Source organism: Natator depressus, chromosome 2 (assembly GCF_965152275.1).
Source record: "Natator depressus isolate rNatDep1 chromosome 2, rNatDep2.hap1, whole genome shotgun sequence".
NCBI classification, from domain to species: Eukaryota; Metazoa; Chordata; order Testudines; family Cheloniidae; genus Natator; species Natator depressus.
This window is the reverse complement of record NC_134235.1, coordinates 17,726,282-17,747,448: the sequence shown is the minus strand read 5'-3', so window position 1 is coordinate 17,747,448 and position 21,167 is coordinate 17,726,282. Positions and strand designations below refer to the sequence as shown.

Genomic DNA, 21,167 nt, shown 5'->3' with positions numbered 1-21,167 from the left:
ATTCTTTATCTCTTGTTCTTGAGGGATCAGCCAACAGAACCATCTGGATGAGTCATGGCTGGAGAGGCTAACTCAGATATAACAAGTCCTTAAAGATGAAGAGCTGGTCCTTGAGTTGCCACCTGAAGTGAACTGGAAGCCAGTGGAGGGTATGAAGTTCTTGTGTGATACACTCTTGATATTTTTCTGGATGCTGTGTTCTGCACCAGGCTGAATTTCTGTGTTGTCTTCACCTTCAGCCCCAGATGAAATGAGTCACAGTAGTACAATGAAGGATGAATGGAGGCGATGAAACCATGTAATACTGTGACAAGATGCCCATGCAAGAGGAAGTTGTGCAGTTTCCTGTTAAGCTGAGATGGAAGAAATCACTTCTTAAAACTGCTGCTACCTGGGGATGCGAGTTTAGAGATGATGAGCTCAGTAAGACCTCAAGACTTTGTCCTAATTGATGACAATTAGGTGGAGGGCAGATGCCTTTAACTGGGGAAGTGAGCACCACTTTTGTTTTCCCTTTTCCAACAGCATCACTTAAAGGTTGTGTCTGGGTTCAGTTGGAGGCAGTGGCTCTTCTTCTGGGTGTTGGCCTCTTACAGGCTCAGTGCTACCTTAAGGACTTCTTTGATTATGTGTTTTGAGATGAAATATAAAGCTTGGTGTATGACAACATATTCTCTGTAAAAATAAATTAAAAAATAAACCAGATTTAAAGCAAACAAAACCCTCAACCCCCTATCAGGCTGTATATAATACAAATCACATGATCTTTTACTGTTGAAACCTTCCTTCATTCTCTCCTCTCCTCTATTCAGCCTAAATTAGCTCTTCAGAGAAGGTACCTTGCCTCATTATGCCTGTAATATGCTGTCGAGGCTGATTCCCTACTCTGGCACTTCAAGTGCAGAAGTGGGGCCCGCAAAGATTTTAAAAATTAATACTTGCCACTCCATGCCTGTATTAAACTCCCAAGGTTACAGCTTTTCTCTAACCTTGGTTTGGTAAACGCTGCCACCATTCAGATGCAAAACCCCTTTTTGAACCAGAAAGGTGCACTTGGGAATTCTTTCCTGTGGGGTACCCTCAAGCCCTTTCAGCCCCCTGCCCCCCACCCCCCCGAGGGAAGAACTGAGAAAGAAAAACAAAGGAAATCAGCTGTTGCCACCAGCTAATGAAACAACATGTGCACAAACCTCTTAGGACATCAAAAATCCAATCCAGTTCTTAAAAAAGGTAAATTTTATTAAAACAAAAAGAAAGAAAATACATCTGGAATTTAGGCTTTTGCTAGGTTTTAAAAGAGCAATTCTAAAAATTAAGCACCCCAAATAGCTTTCTTGAGGGTTCAACTTAAAGGTTACAAGCAAAACAAAAACATCTGGGGTTAGCCCAGAGGAGTCCACAAGCCAATAAGAAATAAAAGAAATAACCCTAAGTGCGTCTTCTTAGACATTCCCTGATTACTTACATATTTGGGGTTTCAGATAAGTAGGGTTGAAATATGATTTGATGCTTTTTCATACCTAGTTTTAAAGCTTTTTACAGCAATACTGCAGCCCTGTCCTGTTCTGTCCCCTCTCTCTGGAGAAGAGCAACAGACACAAAGGGAAAGTTTTTTCCCTATTTTAAAAAGTTCTAGACTTCCCATTGGCTCTTTTGGTCAGGTGCCCACTCCCTTTTCTTTACTTGGGGGACTTTTTAACCCTTTACAGGTAAAGCAAGAATTAAACAGCCACCAAGAGGGACTTTATAGCTAACTGGCTGGCTGGGTGTTCATAAGAGGGAGCTACCCTCCCACACCCCCTTCATTTATCACATATGCCATGCACACCTATGATACTGCTGTAACCAATAAATAATAATCAAGGCCCTGGATAGACTATAATGAGCTTGACCTAAATTCTATGGCAAGGCACCTGGATTCTGTGGTACTCCTATGCAGCAGAGTAGAACGTCTGTAGTCACTTCATATCCTTTTAAACGGTGCAGGTTTTGTTGAATTATATATGAAAAAGAATGCAATCAGTACAGTATTTCTTGTCTTATTTAAAGTACGGTTATTTTAGGCTGCCCAAAATGTTTCACTTTTCATTTCAATGTGCTGTAAAATTTTGTATTGAAACCACATAACTGCATTGCAGAAACTGTAATGAGGGAAGCTGGAGATTTTGGTAGCAGGATAAGGGATAACTGAAGCTTTTGGTAGCTGGAAGATGCGAGAAGCAGTTTGGGTTTGTGGGAGCTACACATTATCATGATGTTTCCATTGGTCCATCATAGATATAGTTAATAATGTTGACATTTACAATGGCATCATTAGGTTTCAGAATCAAGATATCAATGCAAGTAATCTGATAGCTCTGGATTGGTTCACATTTGAAACGTTTTTTTCTCAACCGCATATGCTAGAAATTTAATTCCTTTAAAAATTAAAGTTTAGGTTATGAAGCCCAGTTCTCTGAGAAGGGTGGATTCTGTGGTATAGCCCATGGCCATGTAACTGCAGAATACCCAGGGTACTTATCACCGTAACGCACACAGCGTATTTCGTATTTTGCCCCCAAGCACAAACTGGACTTTTTTATGAGAGTGGAATTAAGAGATTGGATTGAGGTAGAAAGTTGGGATCTGGATGTAAAGCTTCCACAGAGGTGGTGCTGATGAGGCGGGCAGGGGTGCTCATTTGATTCTCCTCTCGCTCATACTGGTTTTACATCAGTGTAACTCTAATGACTTCACTGGAGTTTCTTCCTGATTTACACCAGTGTGAGTACCAGGACAATTAGGTCTCAAATTTTCATTCACCATAGTGAGTTTCTGATAATCATGTACTGCAGTAGTCAGGCAAGGAAGCTGACACTTAAAAACTGTCAAGGACACACTGGGCACTGCATAACCTTGTAGAACTCTGCCTTGCATTCTCCCGCCTGGTTTATTTTGGACTTCACTGTTGCCAGGACGAATTGCACTGGGGTTATTCAATTTCTAAACCAAATGTAAAACCGTAGAATAAATTTCAGTCCCAGCATTGTGCTTATCAGAGGCACCACCTGCTGTTAGATGTGGTTTCTGAACGACACCCTTTTGGCTTAATGTGTATTCAGATGAGATTGAGTTATTTTCTCTTGTTATTTCCCACTATGAAAAAGTGTGCTTGAGGAAGAGAATGATGGAACATGTTCCGTCAAAGGTGTATGTCATGTTCCTGCACTCCAAAGGGCCAAGTCTACCCTGATTGCACTTTACACAGAAAGAACTGAGAAATAGGCTTCTTACTTGCTGACCATTTCATCCAGTTTTCCAAACTCTTCTTGTGTTGTCCCTGCTCTCAGATGTGTCCCTTTAGTTTTTTTTTGTAAAGTGGTGAAAATGGCCAATACTTCTCATGCATGTTGTTCTGATTAAGGCACAGACAGCTTGGATTTGATTCTTTTTATTTAAAGATTATGCCCCGATCCTCAAAAGTATTTAGATTTCTAACTCCTGTTGAAATCAACAGGAGGTAGTCATGTTGCAAACATAGCCTCAGTTGACAATTTTAAGCTTTTCTTTACGACTGCAAGGAATAGGAATTTTCTTTCTTTTGTGGCATGAGATGGATTATTCAGCATATTCCCCAGCTGCAGAACATACAGAGCCTTGGTTATTGCTGTGGGAGGAGGAGGAAGGGAGGGTTATGAAAGCAGGGGAAGCAACAGCCATGTTGGGAATTGCGGAGAAGTTGATTCAAAACTTAAAAGTTTTGATTTCAGTTCAGGCCTTATTCATTCCTGAGCTGAGCTGCTCATCCCTTCCTCTGGCACTCTTCTGCATGAATGACAAAGTACCATGCAGACTTTCCCATTTTCTTTCACAATTTTCCATAGACTCTGCTACTGAGTAGGAAGGAATTCCAAGCATTGTGTCATCCATTATGCCCATATTATCTATGTATGGAAAAAAAAGATCTCATTTCCCATCTGGGACATCTCTATTTAAAATGCTTCCAAGCTCCTGATTACTGCAGCTCTCGAGGCATGCATAGTTCCAGATATTTTCTGTAACTACACTATGTATTCTATGATTCAGTCTCATGAGATGCACAAAATTTTCCATGGCAACTGCAGAGATCCCATTCTTCTTAAAGATACATTCACTAATAGAAAATGAGAAGTTGAAAGAGATAATATCAAGTAGTTTAAGGATATCTAGAACAGGGGTGGGCAAACTACGGCCCGGGGGCCACATCTGGCCCTCCGGGCATTTTAATCTGGCTCTCAAACTCCTGCCAGGGGGCGGGTCCGTGGCTTGCCCCGCTCCGGCACTCCAGCCAGGGAGCGGGGTCAGGGGCTTGCCCCACTCAGTGCGGCTCCCGAAAGCAGGGGCATGTCCCATCTCTGGCTCCCATGCATAGGGGCAGCCGGGGGCTCCGCATGCTGCCCCCGCCCCAAGTGCTGCCCCCGCAGGTCCCATTGGCTGGGAAGTGTGGCCAATGGGAGCTGTAGGGGTGGCGACTGCAGAAAGGGCAGTGTGCAGAGCCGCTGGCCACGCCCCTGCATAGGAGCCAGAGGGGGGGACATGTTGCTGCTTCTGGAAACTGCTTGAGGTAAGCGCCACCTGGAGCCTGCACCCCGACCCCCTCCCACACCCCAACCCCCTGCCCAGCCCTGATCCCCCATCCTGCCCTCTGAACCCCTCGGTCCCAGCCTGGAGCACCCTCCCACAACCTGAACTCCTCGTTTCTGGCCCCACCCCAGAGCCCTGACCCCCAGCTGAAGCCCTCACCCCCTCCTGCACCCCAACCCTAATTTTGTGAGCATTCATGGCCCACCATACAATTTCAATACCCAGATGTGGCCCTTGGGCCAAAAGTTTGCCCACCCCGATCTAGAACCGGTTACAGGCTGGCTGGCCATTTAAAGCCAACCGGGCTCAGCCTTGCCCCGAGCCGAAGGTGAGATAATTCATAAGGCCCGCTGTGAAAGGGTCAGGAAAAGGCTATAAACAGAGTGCCGAACTCAATTAAGGAGGAGGGACCCAGGATAGCATAACAGGGAGAGTTCTCTCTCTGATCAAGGCCTGGGGAAGCCAGGCTGGAAGGGATCCACAGGGCGCAGGTTAGGGTCCTTTGGGGGAGACCATGAGAGAGGGCGTGTAAGGGGCAGGAAGATCCCTGAGGTAAACTGATAGAGTCCCTGGGTAAGGGAGTTGGGGGTGGAGGGAGGAGGAGAACCCTGCTGGACAAGCTGCAGCAGGGGAGGAACTCTGCCGGGCCCAGCAGCGGGGGCAAAGTACTTTAGAGTGGCCCACGAGGAGCAGAAGAGTATTAGTTTTAAGATATAGTCGGACCCTTCATTACCGCAGAAGGTCTATTTGACTTAACCAGAGAACTCCTAGAGAGAGAGAGACTCAGGTTGGGAATGGCCATTGCAGGGTCAAGAAAGTAGCGACCAGAGGTGCCGGAGACAAGGATCCCTCGGAACACCATTTCTGGGCCTGAAGGGGGCACCCGAGAGTTGAGGGCACACAGAACCCTACCAACACAAAACACTCCACCGCACACACAATTCTCCCCCCCAGGGAGGGGATGAGAGGAAGAACAAACCCCATGTGGAAAATGATATTTGCGCTACCCCGTGCACTACTGGAAAGGCATTCAAATGCTACGATGAGGAGAGCAATGTAAGATCCTATGTAGGACAGAACCAGTTGGGTAAAAAAATTAATTTGTCCATATTTCAACTTTCCCACTTGTCCAAACCAAGTCTATGAACCATCTTTAAAGTGTGTGTGTATATATATATACAGAAGCTGGAGCTATGGAGCTGAGCAAAGGAGGTTGTGGTTTTCATTTCTCAGCCTAATGAGTGTATGTATATATGAGAAATGAAAACCTGTAAGGGCATCTTCCCAATGGTTATCACCATCCCACCAGTCCCCATCAACCCTCTCCACTTTAGAATATCTCCATTAAAGCTAACGTCTTCCATGAGGCCCATCAACATTAACTCACCTACTACATTAGATATAAAAACAGCATTACCTGAAATGCATGAATTGTGTACAACACATTGTGTGTCACTTTGTGTTTGTTGTCTGCATTTGATTTCATTAGTAAGATCCATGGGGCAGGGATAGTGTCTTCTTCTGTTCCTATCGGGCTCTGTGTACACTGTCAAGCACTCAGTAAACAATAAATAGCAATGATAAAGGGGCAGCCACACCAGGATTATTGCATTACATAATAAGTATCTCAAGACCAGAGAGGTAGTGACAAATGGGAGGGAAGTTCAGAAAATAGCAACAAAATTGGCAAAGGGACCAGAAGGAACTGACTTTTGATGAAAAATCTAAGTATTGTTGTTGAGAGAGGATATAGAAGGAGCATTGATAAGTCTTGAAATACGTGAAGGGTGAAAAATGGAGGGAGAAGAAATTGTCGGGTGGGACATGGAAGACTATCTAAAAGACTTAGAATGAAATTGGGAAAACCTTCCTGATGATAAGAGCTGTTAGTCTATGGAATAGTCCAGCTCCCAAGGAAAGTGGTAAAAGTCTCTTTGCTTGGGGCATATGTCAGACTTGCCAAAACACGACTAGACTGTAGAAAGCACAGTTCTCCACTGATTAATTCATTCTGTCTGTCCAACTTTAATGTGGAACCTGCATTGGCTGATGTCCTAACAGGTGTGTGATCCTTGAAGCCAAACCTCCACTGATTTCAATGTGACAGGTTTGGGTTCTGAGTCTATTCCTTCTCTCACACCGACCAGATCCTATGAATATAAAGTTCTCCACACTACCTGTACCAATATCTCCACTTGGATTGGGAGGGAGCCATAAAATAAAACCCTACGAAAACAAAACACTACACTGAACACACAATTCAGCCCTGTGGAGAAGATGAGAGAGAGAATGAACCACACCAGACAGATGCTAGTTATATTGCTTAATGCACTACTGGAAGGCACTCAGACACCAGGGCAATAAAGGTGGCATAAGAGCCTATATAGAATAGACAACTCTAGGCAAATAATTTTTCCTCTCTGTGCCTCAGTTTCCCTACCTGTAAAATGGGGATAATGATATCATAGAATATCAGGGTTGGAAGGGACCTCAGGAGGTTATCTAGTCCAACCTCCTGCTCAAAGCAGGACCAATCCCCAACTAAATCATCCCAGCTAGGGCTTTGTCAAGCCTAACCTTAAAAACCGCTAAGGAAGGAGATTCCACCACCTCCCTAGGTAACCTATTCCAGTGCTTCACCACCCGCCTAGTGAAAAACTTTTTCTTAATATCCAACCTAAACCTCCTGCACTGCACTTCAGACCATTACTCCTTGTTCTGTCATCTGCCATCACTGAGAACAGCCTAGATCCATCCTCTTTGGAACCCCACTTCAGGTAGTTGAAGGGTGCTATCAAATCCCCCTCACCTCTTCTCTTCTGCAGACTAAATAAGCCCAGTTCCCTCAGCTTCTCCCCATAAACCATGTGCCCCAGCCCATTAATCATTTTCGTTTCCCTCTGCTGGACTCTCTCCAATCTGTCCACATCCTTTCTGTAGTGGGGGGCCCAAAACTGGATGCAGTACTCCAGAACTGGCCTCACCAGTACTGAATAGAGGGGAATAATCACTTCTCTCAATCTGCTGGTAATGCTCCTACTAATCCAGCCCAATATGACGATAGCCCTCTTGGCAACAAGGGCACACTGATGACTCATATCCAGCTTCTCATCCACTGTAACCCCTAGGTCCTTTTCTGCAGAACTGCTACCTAGCCACTTGGTCCCTAGTCTGTAGCAGTCCATGGGATTCTTCTGTCCTAAGTGCAGGACTCTGCACCTGTCCTTGTTGAACCTCATCAGATTTCTTTTGGCCCAATCCTCCAATTTGTCTAGGTCCTTCTGTATCCTATCCCTACCCTCCAGCTACTTTGTAAAACAGCTTGAGATCTTCTGATGAAAAGCACTGTATAAGAGCTAAGTATTATTATTACTATTAAATTAAGAAATTAAAAATGTTCAGCTTATGAGGAACAGTAAATAAAACTCCTCCACTTTTGTCCTACCTTAACATTAATCATGGAAAGTCCTCTACGTTCCTTTTGTTTACAATTCATCATTCAAAGAAATAGAAAGAAAAAAACCCATTTGTAATGATTTAAGTTTGTTTCTCCTTTTGCAGCCACAGTAAACTAAAAAACTCTCCTTACAGTGTGTATGATAACACCCATTTTTTCATGTTCTGTGTGTATATAAATCTCCTCACTGTATTTTCCACTGAATGCATCCGATGAAGTGAGCTGTAGCTCACAAAAGCTTATGCTCAAATAAATTGGTTAGTCTCTAAGGTGCTACTAGTACTCCTTTTCTTTTTAAGAAACTCCAGTCACTGACTAGTGGGAGAATCATTGATGCTGCTCTTGCCCAAGTAAGAAGATGAAATAAAGCACTAAGCCGCTTCTGTCCAGGAATCTGAAAGCACATTACAGATAGGAATGAGGTAAGGTAGCATTATCCTATCTTTACTAACATGGAAACTAAGATGCACAGAGACTAGTGTATGCTCAATATGTTCAGATTATTCAGGTGTCAAAACGGGTACATGTCCAATTTGAGGCTCCAAGGAAGTTAGGAGCCTAAACGCTTTTATGGATCTGAGCCCTGGAACCTGGTTTTCAGAGGTGTTGTGTAACTGGAGTTCCCAATGAATTCAGCTAGATTGGTGGATATATATCTTCTCCTGAAATTAGGTCCTATCTATTTTAGGTTTCAGAGTAGCAGCCATGTTAGTCTGTATTCGCAAAAAGAAAAGGAGTACTTGTGGCACCTTAGAAACTAACCAATTTATTTGAGCATAAGCTTTCGTGAGCTACAGCTCACTTCATTGGATGCATAAAAGTGGAAAATGCAGTGAGGATATTTTTATACACACAGACCATGAAAAAATGGGTATTTGTCACTTCAAAAACAGTCCACAGTATGCATCTGATGAAGTGAGCTGTAGCTCACGAAAGCTTATGCTCAAATTGGTTAGTCTCTAAAGTGCCACAAGTACTCCTCTTCTTAATGGAAATTAGGTACCTAAATACCTCTGAGGATCTGGGCCTAAGGTATTTGCCCAGGGTCACACAGGAAATCTAGGGCAGAATAGGGAATTGACCACGGATCTCCTGGGCCCCAGGGTAGCACCTTAACCCCTGGCCCATCCTAGCTCAACATGAGCATCTAGCAATTGAGGCACCCCAAAAACTGGACACTTTGGAAAATTTGAGCCTCAGGGTATGTCTATACTGCAAAAAGCAAAAACATGGCAATGTGTCTCAGAGCCTGGGTCAACTGACTCAGGCTCATGGGACTCACACTGTGGGGCTACAAATAGCCCCTCAGACAGGAGTTTGACCTCTGAGACCCAGGCTCCTTGCTGGGTCTCACAGAGCTTGGCTCCAGCCTGAGCAGGAACGTCTACACTGCTAATTTTTACCCCCTAGCACAAGCACAAGCCCACGTCAGTTGACCCTGGCTCTGAGACTTGCTGCTGCTGGTGATTTTTCTTTTTGGCAGTGTAGCCATACCCTTAGTGAGTTGCTCAAAGTCACTGTGATGAGGTACACAAACCCCACACTGGACACCAAGGGGTTAAGAAGGTGATCTGGGCCCAGCCGACCCCACCCTACCAGACCTGCAAGAGATGCATAGACTAGGGAAGTAGTTAAAGGGAACAGAGCAGCTCACCTGTGGGCAAAGCAAGGAAGAGAACAGACCTTCAATGCTCAGTGCCTGAGGAAAGGGCTGAGGGAAAGCAGGAGCTTCCCTGAAAATAACTGCCTGAAGGTCCCTCCCTGAGGGAAGGGAAGGCCTGATCCTGGAACACCCTGACGGGGAGGTGTCCCCCTCTCTCATACTAACTCTGTTTATTTGTGTTAATTCCCCTGTCTTCCGACTTGGAAATGACGTGGCCAGAGGGCCGTGTCACGGGAAAAGACAAGCCACCACAGAGGCGGAGCAGCCAGCTGCAGGAGATCCCAGTGGCGAGGGAGAGCTGCTATGCCATGTCTGGCCATAAGGAGGCACCAGCAGCAAGCTGACCCCTTCACAGTACCACAGGTGTGTGGTGGGACTAACAATAGAGCCCTGGCATCCTGACTCGCAAGTCTATGTGTTCCACTATCCTTCCTTCCACTCACAATGGCTCTAGTGCAAGCACACCAAGGGGAAAATTATCGGTGGTTGCTAACTGGAAAATAACACCATTAGCAAAAGCAATTTTGTTTCAAAGCTTCTAGAACACTGAAAGAGAAAAAGATAAACTATTTAAAACAAATACTCCCTTGCCTTCCATTAACTGGGATTTACTGTGTCCCTCATAACAAAAATGTTTTCCAATAAGCAAATTTTATTTTTTCCTGATAAATGTTGGAATTAAGGTCCAGATCCTTAGCTGTTGTAAATCAGTACAGCTAAGCTAGCTGAGGATTTGGCCCTAAAACTTTTTCTCCTCTTTAGGAAATTAAGGAGAGATGATGAAGAAAGCAGCATGTCACGGTTACCAGGCTAGCTGCACTGCTGTCCCTTCTCAGAGTCTCTCTGATTGCAATCCCCACAGATCCCAAGCCTGGGGCATTAACTCTCCTGCAGTGGAACACCATAGTTCACCCATTCTAAGACCAAGACCTGGGTTGCAGCCTGCTTGGTACCAACTGTGATTAATTCAGCAGGTCCAGCTGGGATCAGACCTTGCCAGGCTCTCTCTTTGGGAGCCCATGACAGCATATATTTGCAGTGATACAGACAATGTCGTCAAAACAAAGCATGGTTTCTTTTGTACAAAAGGTACACTGTCTTAGGGAAGTAGACTTAAAATAACAAAGCGGCCCACACACCCAGTCCCTTACCGAACTTAGCCTCTCAATCCATAGTGCAGGTGGGTCTCTGTCTTATTCCCTATTGCTGAGCTGGGAGAACCAGCCTACACTGTTTGCAGCCTGGCCTCTGTCTCTCAATCATACTGTTAATTTTTTCTCTGACACATCCTCAGCGCACCCCAACCCCCCTTCTTTTCTGCCAGGGACCTTTTTATCGGTCAGGGTCTTTTGCTCTCAAGCTTGGCCTTGGGAAAGGTACTCCATTGTAGTCTGGATGGAATCAACTATTATCTTAACTCCTTTGAAGCTGGCTCCTGATAGTCGGTTTTATCTGTGTCATTGTTTTACCTTTCCTAGGTTCTTTAACAGCCTCCCTTTACAGCCTCTTTTGATTTAACTCTGTGCATTCAGGCAGGGAACAATCCCAAATGGAACAGGGAAACAGTCATACACAATAGTCATAAAAAACAATGCAAACATTTTTCTAGTTTGTGCCACAGCACATGGTCACTTCTGGAGGAAGCTTTGGCTGCCAGGGTCAGTTGGAGAACGTGCGAGTGGGTTTTATTAGTGCCTTTCTAGGTAATCATTTTGCCACTGTTACAGTCCCTGTAGCAAACGGCATCTCTTGCCGCTTCCCAGATTAATTAGTGCATGTACAAAACTCTGCATTAGTGATAAATATTATTACTTGTATTATTAAGGGTTTGCAGTCAGCACAGCTAGTCACTTTGAAGCTTCTTCTCCATCTTGTATTCTGTCTTTCCATACTCACTCTCCTGAACTTTGACAGCTAGATTCTACACTCTGCTGTCCAGGGGGAAGACAGAAGAGCAAGTAGATAGCGACAGGGTGGGATCTCTCTGTAAAGCTAGGAACACTGGAAGAGACAGCTCGGTAGCATACCAGCTCCTATATCATGGCCAATGGAGTAAAGTCAGCCAGTTGTGGCGGGGTGTCCAGCCCCCAGCTATGCTGGCTAGCGGCACCCAGATGCTAAGGTGATGGGTAAATACTAATGGACAGATATACTGTGCTGCTTTGCATACTGTAATCAGCAGCACATGTGAGCCATGGGTGCTTTTCAGACCAGTGCATCTCCCTGTGCGTCCCCCCCTTGTATCTGGCCCTGGAAAGCATGATGCTAGGGACAAAGATGACTGCTACCTCCTCTTTGTGCCTAGCAGTGCTAGTCGAGCCACATCACTTGTACAAGGCCATGTCATTCTTCTTCTGGGGCTAGATCATCCCCCCTGCATGGGTGCAGGCTTGTGTTTGTGTGTGTGTGTAGGGGGAAGACATAAGGAGCCTTTTCCCTGCTTCTGCACCCTGCTCAGGAGCCAGAAATCATCACAGTCCCTGCACCTGAAGCACTGGCCAGAGCAGCAGGCCAGCTGTGCAGAGGGGAGCAGGTTGCACTATCCTCCTGGAGTTGGGAAGGTGCGGCTCCCCATCAACCCCTCCACAGCATTGTGTAGGGATACTCTTGGCATTTGTCACCTTGTGTATAGGATATAAACTAACTTGTGCATGAATGTCCTCTGCTAGTACTCATCACCTTCACCGACACAGAAAGCAGAAGGGTGTTTAGCTGATCAGAAACCACGTCTTCATATAAGCCACTGTTATCTCTGCCTTTCTAATGGAATGCTGGAAGAAGTGAGGAAGTAGCTACATGACCGGAGGTTCCTCTTTTTGGTTATATAGGAATTTCCTGTAAGACTGGGTTTTTCCAGGGCAATGAGTTATTCACCCTGTGCTTATACATCTGTCAGCCAGTATTGAGAAACTGCTGGGAGAAATAGAGAGAGAATAATCACAGGATATATACTCATCCAGTACCAGAAAGATGGAAGAAACTCATATGAATGTGGAGGTTTATTACTGTCTAATGTGGAGTCTGTTACTATAATTGAAGCTGGGAAATTTGAGATCTGTTTTACAATTCCTGCTGCTTTTAATACATATAATATGGACTGCACAGTACATGCAATGTGTATTTCTTTGGGCTAATTAATGCTATTTAGTGGCCTGAGTGTTTCCATTCTAAGCTTCTATTTTAAGTCCTTCATATCTCTCTGAAACTTTCACCTATTTGGCTAAAATTTTCCCTGCCTGATCTCTCTATGAAGGTGAATTTATTTCAGAAGGTTGCACTCAAAAAATGGATCAGCTGTCTTTGGGTTCTTTATCTTAAAAATGTTGAGAGCAAGAAGGTTGCATGATTAAGCACTCAAAAGTCAGGAAATGCTAAAAATCAAGCTTACCTACACAACCTTAACTCTGCCTCTTTGTCTATAAGCATCATGACAGTCTTGAATTGCATCATCACGTTATACCTCAAATAAAAGACCTGGTGGAAAGCATCTTGTGTTCCCCTGTGGCGCCAAGCGTCATTCACTGCACATTTGGCTTGTGAATGACTTTCATGAACTCTGCAGAGGAAGCCTAAAAAAATTCAGTGGGGGAAAAAAAAACTACATTGACATTAAAGATGCAGGAAATACCTATGTTAATGTTGCTTGTTTAACCTAAATGCTTCTCCCTTGTGTGAATATATATGATACAGTCTGTAATGGCATGATCACATAATAATATAATGAACTATATCATACTATTTGGTTTTGGACTCATCTATACACATCTAGCATGAATGCAACAGGTACTACTCTCAGTTTGCCAGAAAGAGTCTATGGGTGTCACATGAAATGTCCATCGTGAGTTTCTACATATAGTATGCTATATATACTTAAGGAACACTGCCCTGCACATGTGTGCTGGCTAAATCTGCCTCCTAGCTAACTGCTTCAGCCCCTGAATTGCACCTAAGGAAGGCCATCTGCTGTTGAAATGGGAAAGTACAGTACATGGGTGCTGACAAAACTATCAAAGCACATACTGAACCTTGCAGGGCAGAGAGGTAGTTATATGGAAAGTCTAGGTTAAATAAGAGATATTGAACCATTTTGACAAAGTGGTCAGGAGAGAAGACTGATAAAAGCATTACAAAAGAGTATCTGCAGCTGACCAAGTGTGACTCTACTATTTAAGAAATAGTATGGGATCATGCAATTTAATACCATGTCACTGTGCATAGGCACCGGGCTACTGACCCTTAAGTATGGCTCCAACCTCCGACTCCAACCTCCAAGCATCTCCCTGGAGCGTCCAGTCCCTGTTCCACTGGATGTTCACAGTATTCACAGATTAGCGGCTCCCAAAGAAGCCGTAGACACCAGTTTCCCTTCAGATCACTGCTCTGTTTAACACACATCGCCTGGAAATGTTTATAGTGAAAACAAGTAAAAATGTATTTAATAAAGAATAGAGATTCAAGAAGTAGCAAGTGAGAGTATTGGAAATAAATGGTTACATGTAAAATAAAATCATAACAATTCTACAAGAGCCTAGACCTAATTAACAAGATACTGTCTTGTCTAATGAAGTTTACCTCACCCAAAGATATTTTCCAGCATTTTCCAGCCAGGTTGGCTGTGCCCTTGGTTCATAAGACAGAACATGCTAGCAGTTCATCTCCTCAGTGAAGAATACCCTGTGTCCCCTTGCATTCTCCTGATGCATCAGACTAATCCTTTGATCTTAGTCATAAACAGGACACCCTCCTGCTGTGTGTTCCTTCCTGTAGATTTTGTGATCTCTAGTCAGTTTAACAAACTTGATTAGCTGGTGGCTTAGTATACAAATAGACTTATGTTGTGAGGCACACAATGCACAGTGACAGACGTAGAGATAAGCGTCTACTTCCCCCTGTCTGACCAGAATCATGTTTATTGCCTTCTGGGCATCTGCAGTAACTCACACACCTTAAGAACATAATTTTCAGTACAGATACATAACTCCTTAAATATCTTCTGTGTAAACATTTCACATTGATTGTAATGCCCTGTGCAGAGCTGGCTATTGGTAGAGATCTCACATGCCACTTTTTAATGAATTATTATGCTTATATCTGACCCAAAGGATCCCTGTAAAAATATGCATCTCCTGTGCCCTCTGCTGTTTGGCATCAAGAAGTTCCTGGGTCACAATGCCTTAGGTTCCTAAGCCTTATGATTCCCATTCATGGATTGCTGTGGAGAGATCCTGCAGCCTGGATTTAGGTAGCTATCTCTGAAAGAGTGGAGGGTCTTTGGACATACTCCTCTGATCAGCATCTCCCATGGGCTAGCTTAGGTGGTTCCTTGCCAGCATGCTGGCCTTTGTGGATTGCATTTGAAGGCATCTATCTCTCCCCATGCACTGTGCAGGGAGCCTGGGCACCTAACTCAACTTTGTGCATTGCACTGTTGTTCCTGTGACCTCCTGTGCGCCTAAAAGTTAGGTGCTGTGATGCTCAGCATTGCAATGCCTAAGCCCCTTTGTGGATCTGGCTCTTAGATACCACTTATCAGGGCCTCTTCTTTTGCTGCCATAAAATGGGGGTGGTGTGGAGAAAGAACCCAAATTCCCTTGCGACAAATGCCACCATAACTTGGGTATCAAATAAGTTATCACAGGGAGAAAATATATGCAACTGATTTCAAAACTTGCCTCCAAATTCTGCACACAAACTAAAACCTCCTAACATGGCCAAACCAACTAATGGGACAAAAATGAAGGAGGATGAAGGGCAGAGTCAACCAGCCTGGAAGTTAAACCTCTTTCCAGGCTGTCATAAATATAAAGGGAAGGGTAACCACCTTTCTCTATACAGTGCTATAAAATCCCTCCTGGCCAGAGGCAACATCCTCTTACCTGTAAAGGGTTAAGAAGCTCAGCTGACCTGGCTGGCACCTGACCCAAAGGACCAATAAGGGAACAAGATACTTTCAAATCTTGGGGGGAGGTTTTTGTTTGTGCTCTTTGTTTATGTGTTTGTTCTCTCTTGGGCCTGAGAGCGGTCAGACAGAAATCCATCTTCTCCAACCCATCCTAATCCAAGTCTCCAATATTGCAACCAGTATAGGTAAACCAGGCAAGGCGGATTAGTTTCTCTTTTGTTTTATGTGAATTTTCCCTATGTTAAGAGGGAGGTTTATTCCTGTTTTCTGTAACTTTAAGGTTTTGCCCAGAGGGGGATCCTCTGTGTTTTGAATCTGAATACCCTGTAAAGTATTTTCCATCCTGATTTTACAGAGGTGATTCTTTTACCTTTTCTTTAATTAAAATTCTTCTTTTAAGAACCTGATTGATTTTTCATTGTTCTTAAGATCCAAGGGTTTGGGTCTGTGTTCACCTGTACAAATTGGTGAGGATTATTATCAAGCCTTCCCCAGGAAAGGGGGTGTAGGGCTTGGGGGGATATTTTGGGGAAAGATGTCTCCAAGTGGTCTCTTTCCCTATTCTTTGTTTAAAACGCTTGGTGGTGGCAGCATACTGTTTAAGGACAAGGCAAAGTTTGTACCTTGGGGAAGTTTTTAACCTAAGCTGGTAAGAATAAGCTTAGGGGGTCTTTCATGCGGGTCCCCACATCTGTACCCTAGAGCTCAGAGTGGGAAGGAACCCTGACACAGGCAGTCTCAGTATTGCAAACCTCAGGCTTGGACTCTTCTAGCTAAGAGGAAGAGACATGGTGGGAAACACCCAGAAAGGTTTAGGCTCTGAATATAACTCCCAACACCTGCAGATCCAATCTTCCCCCCCATGCTCCAAAAACCTACAAAATCTTTCTGAGCCAGCAGCACGATTACTAGCAAATTGTTGGATATGTGTTCCAGAGCATGTCTGTCAAGCCCAAACTCACAAAAGTTCAGATTCACTAGATTCACTCCTGTAGGCACTAACAGCTACTTCAGAGCTCATCGCTCTCCACTCCAGGTGCAAGGTGCACTGCTTTGAATTTGCTCTTAGAAATAAAAGCAGCTGGACACTACAGCAACAAAAAGCACACATCCAAGTTTTCCCAGGGGCGAAAAAGAGAGAAGAAGCTACATGTGACACAAGCTGGTCATGCTACTGAAGGCAGCCTCTTTGAAAGGAGCTTAGCTATTGCTGTGGTGGCCACTGTATGAAAAACAGAAGGGATGAGAGAATACACTTGGTTCTGGCAGATCCTGAATTCCCACTTAGCCATTTACTTGGCCATAGCCTGGCAGGAACATTAACAAGCTGCCTTTGCCCACATGGTTAAAGAGAGCTTTCCACACTGCTGTGGTATTTTCTTCTCTCCCTTTGAAATCAATGCGGCTGAGGCTGGCTCGCTGCTCTTATGGCAGCTTGGTTTAAAAAGATAATATTAACACATCCAGTGCATTGACATCATCTGCCAGGCTACATCTGAATTAAAACACATTCATTCTATAGCTGTGACATTATTTAGTTAGTTCCATATTAGGAAGGAGAGGAAACATTAATTTTTTTTAATGATGTCAGACCATTTTTAAAGACCATTTCTTGGCTGCAGAAGGGCACGGGGAAGATAGACACATCCCTCTTTCACTTGTTATACATCGGGGAGGCTGGCTCTATGCATATGACGATCAGAGAAACCCTGTTCTGATGGAAACTGATCTAAAAATCCTAGAGGACTTAGGACCCTGAGGACAGACAGTTTGCTGCAGCAAGGCTGCCTGCAAGCAATTAGCTTCTGCTAGAGCTGTGGTATTTTTTTTTCTCCCTTTGAAATCAGTGTGGCTAGGGTTGGCTCAGCTGCTCTTATAGCAACTAGGTTAAAAAAGATATTAATAACAACAAGTCCAGGGCACTGACATCATCTGCCAGGCTACATATGAATTAAAACACATTCATTGTCTAGTTGTGAAGTTATTTAGTTAGTTCCATACCAGGAAGGAGAGGAATATATATTTTTTTTAGATATCAGTCACAGGGTGGCTGGGGCAGGAGCTGTGCTGCCATAAGACACAGTGATTAAAACAAGATGATTTTTATCCAGAGCCAGCCCCGAAACAAATTGTTTAAAAAGGAAGTTTACTTAGAACTCAGTAGTACTTGGAGTTCTTTCCCATTTATTCCTCCACACGTAGAACCCAAGCCCTGAGCTATGGGAGTTCCAGAAGACTTTCAATGCCCCTAACTACTGCATTGACCACAGACCTGAGCATTCAGTGTGAGGATAAGAGGTGTACTGCCCAGACCATCCCTCTTTTCCTTTCTACCTGATCCAAATCTAGAAAAACTGAGGCAGGAGGTTTTGTTTAGATCTGCATAGTCAACACATTAAGAAAACAAGCCTCTTTCCTTCCTGTATTTGCCTCTGCATATTCTCGTTGTAGGAGATTACAAAGCAGGAGAAATTCCTCAGGCACAGTATTGAGGAGTGCAAATTAAAAAGAGACGGAAGGATTATCCTTAGTTATCATTGAGAAGTGAGCCATGGGTCTGTCCCCATTATTTAGAGAATAGGTAAAGATATGAATTGAGCTCTAGGAGGAAGCCTTACAAATCTGTTATCATGTAGCTACAGTGTCAAGGCAAGCCATAGTGGCAGCTACAGTTCAAGGAGAATGAGCTCTAAAATCCTGTGATAGTGACCCTCTTGCCTGCTTATCAAAGGTTTAATTTCACACCTGTTGATGATCTGGCCCTTTGCTGTGTTTTGGAGTAAGAGGAGGCTTCTAGTCACCTCAGCTCCACATGCTTTCGTGAGCCTTTATACTTCCAGAAACATCCTACTTTGTTTCTGAGTAGCAGCCGTGTTAGTCTGTATTCGCAAAAAGAAAAGGAGTACTTGTGGCACTGAATGCATCCGATGAAGTGAGCTGTAGCTCACGAAAGCTTATGCTCAAATAAATTTGTTAGTCTCTAAGGTGCCACAAGTCCTCCTGTTCTTCATCCTACTTTGTGGTGGTGTATTCTCATGCCATCCAATCAGTGGTATATCTACTCCACATCTTTGCATGCAGGACAACATTAATCCTCCTCAGATAGTAAATGACTATGCAGCAAGCCACAGTTACAAGTGTATCCTGCATGACTCACTTTTGTTTCACCAATATGATGTGCAAACATCCATCATGCGGGATATTATTAGAGTTCCTATTCTTTGCTGGAAGGCACATGCCATTTTCCACCAGCTGGCTATTGCCCCAGTAGAGTAAAAGGTGATAGTAAGTTTGTGATAACATATTAAGACTGGATCATCCTGCATGTGCCCAAGGAGACCTAGTTAAGTTTGCAGCCTTAATACTGGCATTTGCTAACTTTTAAGAACTTGACTTTGAAACTTTAACATTCTTTTAATACTTTTTAAAAAGGTCATATATTTATTGAATGGGCTAGTACATATATGTACCATTTCCCCCTTCTGCTCTAGTTTGTTACAGTACCTGTACTACAAAAGCAGATTCTCTTTTTAAAAACCAAAAGGAGTTGGGGCTCGTGCATTTGATCACAGGTCCTGAGTTCTATCACTCTCTTCAGAAAGCTTAGTGGCCGTGGTCTGAAGCACAGTGACAACCATGAATTCTTAAGAGTCCAGATTTGTTCAGTCCTTCTCTCTCTACAAACACACATACTTCTCCTGCATTTCCACATTCTGGCTGACAGCATTGCACAGGCCGGCAGCCAAGTACGTACCTGGGGTCCTGGGTGCGATCATGCCGAGGGGAGGCTAGTTCATCCCACTGCAGCCACCATGCTATTTTTGGCACAGTAGCTTGGTCACAGCTTTTTGTGGAAAAGGTCAATTTTGATGAATTTCATTCTGGGCAACCTTTGAAAAAATGTTTTGAAGTTGTCTAAATACCCGGTTTACAGATTTTCCAGATGAAAAGTTTCTGTTTCTCTGTTCAAAATGACTTTTTGTTTCAAACTTTAAGTAAATTCATAGTAAAGAAGAAAATGTTGGGGAAAAATGATTGACGTTAACATGAAATGTTTCGATTGAGCTCAACCACATTTCTGTGTTTGGATTTTTGGTTTGCGAAAACATTTGAGACTGGCGCTTTGCCCCAATTTGGGACTGGATTTTTTTTTTCTTTCAAAATCTCAAGGTTTTTACAGGATGGGAAAATTTTTTCCTACCCAGCTCTCACATATGGAAACTGAGGCACGAAGGGCCCAGAGGAGAAGATAAAGAAGTGTTCAGATACCGCGGGTCTTTTATTCCTTGCAGATGTACCCTCAGAGGCAAGAGACAGCAATTCTCAGGAGAAGCATGGGATGTAGCTGTCACTCCTATCAGTCAGGTGGAGGCAGAGAAAGTCCCTATACATATATACATATATAAACCCTTGCAATTTGTATATATACACTTTACACCTCATCCAAAGCCCATTGAAGTCAATGAAAGACTAACTACCTGCAGTGACCCTTAATACATTTCGGGCTGATGTTCAGCCTAAAACATATTCATAAGAGCGATGGGTATGGCCTATTTTAAATTGGCAAAGAATTAAAAAAAAAAATAGAAGATAGGCCAAAAATGAAGTGTGGTTTGTTTGAAAAATTGCAAGATCTTTAAAACCAATTACTTTTTTTATTTGTCTCCTGAGTTTTGAAGTTGCAGAGGTGGGCACTACGGTGATGTTGCAGTTTGTCCCTGCATTAGTAAATCAGATGGTGCTTGTAGAATGCCAAGTCTGCTTCACGCAGTCAGGGAGTGAGGAGGTAGAAAACCAGCTGTTAGTTAAAATGTACAATATTCTTATCCACAACTGGTGGGCATCTGCTTCCCTAATAACAGAGCTCTACATTCAGATGCTTTTCTAGCTTTTACCACAGCAACACCTACAGTGTAAAAACCATTCAAACATATGGGAAACCAACCACTTCTGTTGCTTGTGATATGACCATATATCGTCAGGGGTGCTGGAACAATTTGTATAGTGGGGGTGTGGAGAGCCATTGAACCGAACTGTAAACCCTGTACATAACAGAAACCGCTTCAAGCCAGGGAGTGTGGTAGCACCCCCAGCACCTGTGTATATAGTATAACAAAGTTCTAAAAAGGAAGATTCTTAAGACAGACAAAAGAGAAGGGCTGTTTTCCTCCATGGTGCTGGTGGTTTGGGTACATCTGGCTGGCAGTGGAGACAGTGCCAAATAAAACCCTAACTCTCCCTATGAGAGGGGTAATTACTGACTGAGTCCCAGATAATTCGCAAGACAAAACAAAGCTACCTTACCACTGGGAAGCCAAACTATTTTACAAGATAAGAGATTCAAAAGTATTTTGGTAAAGGGAGATTCTTCACTGCCTGGCTGTCAGTTAAATCACTGGCATCATTCCATTCACCACTTTGAATGTTATGTCCCATCAGATGGGATGCCACATAAACTGATTTCATTCTGTACTGCATCAGTTACATGGCAGAACACAAACTAACATGAACCAAATTTACGCACCTCCACTTCAGATAGAAAC

At 43.7% G+C, this 21,167-nt stretch overlaps 1 long non-coding RNA gene across 2 annotated transcripts; it reads right to left on the bottom strand.

Annotated features, from left to right (window-relative positions):
* Window positions 1-515: 515 nt before the first annotated feature.
* LOC141981267 (uncharacterized) lies at window positions 516-14,404 on the bottom strand. Of its 2 annotated transcripts, none has more exons than XR_012637709.1 (3): window positions 14,300-14,404; window positions 13,957-14,120; window positions 516-675 (listed from the first exon to the last, which is right to left on the bottom strand). It is a non-coding gene; the product is annotated as an uncharacterized LOC141981267 (long non-coding RNA). The 2 variants fall into 2 exon arrangements; XR_012637708.1 differs by having other exon boundaries at window positions 14,295-14,350.
* Window positions 14,405-21,167: the final 6,763 nt, after the last annotated feature.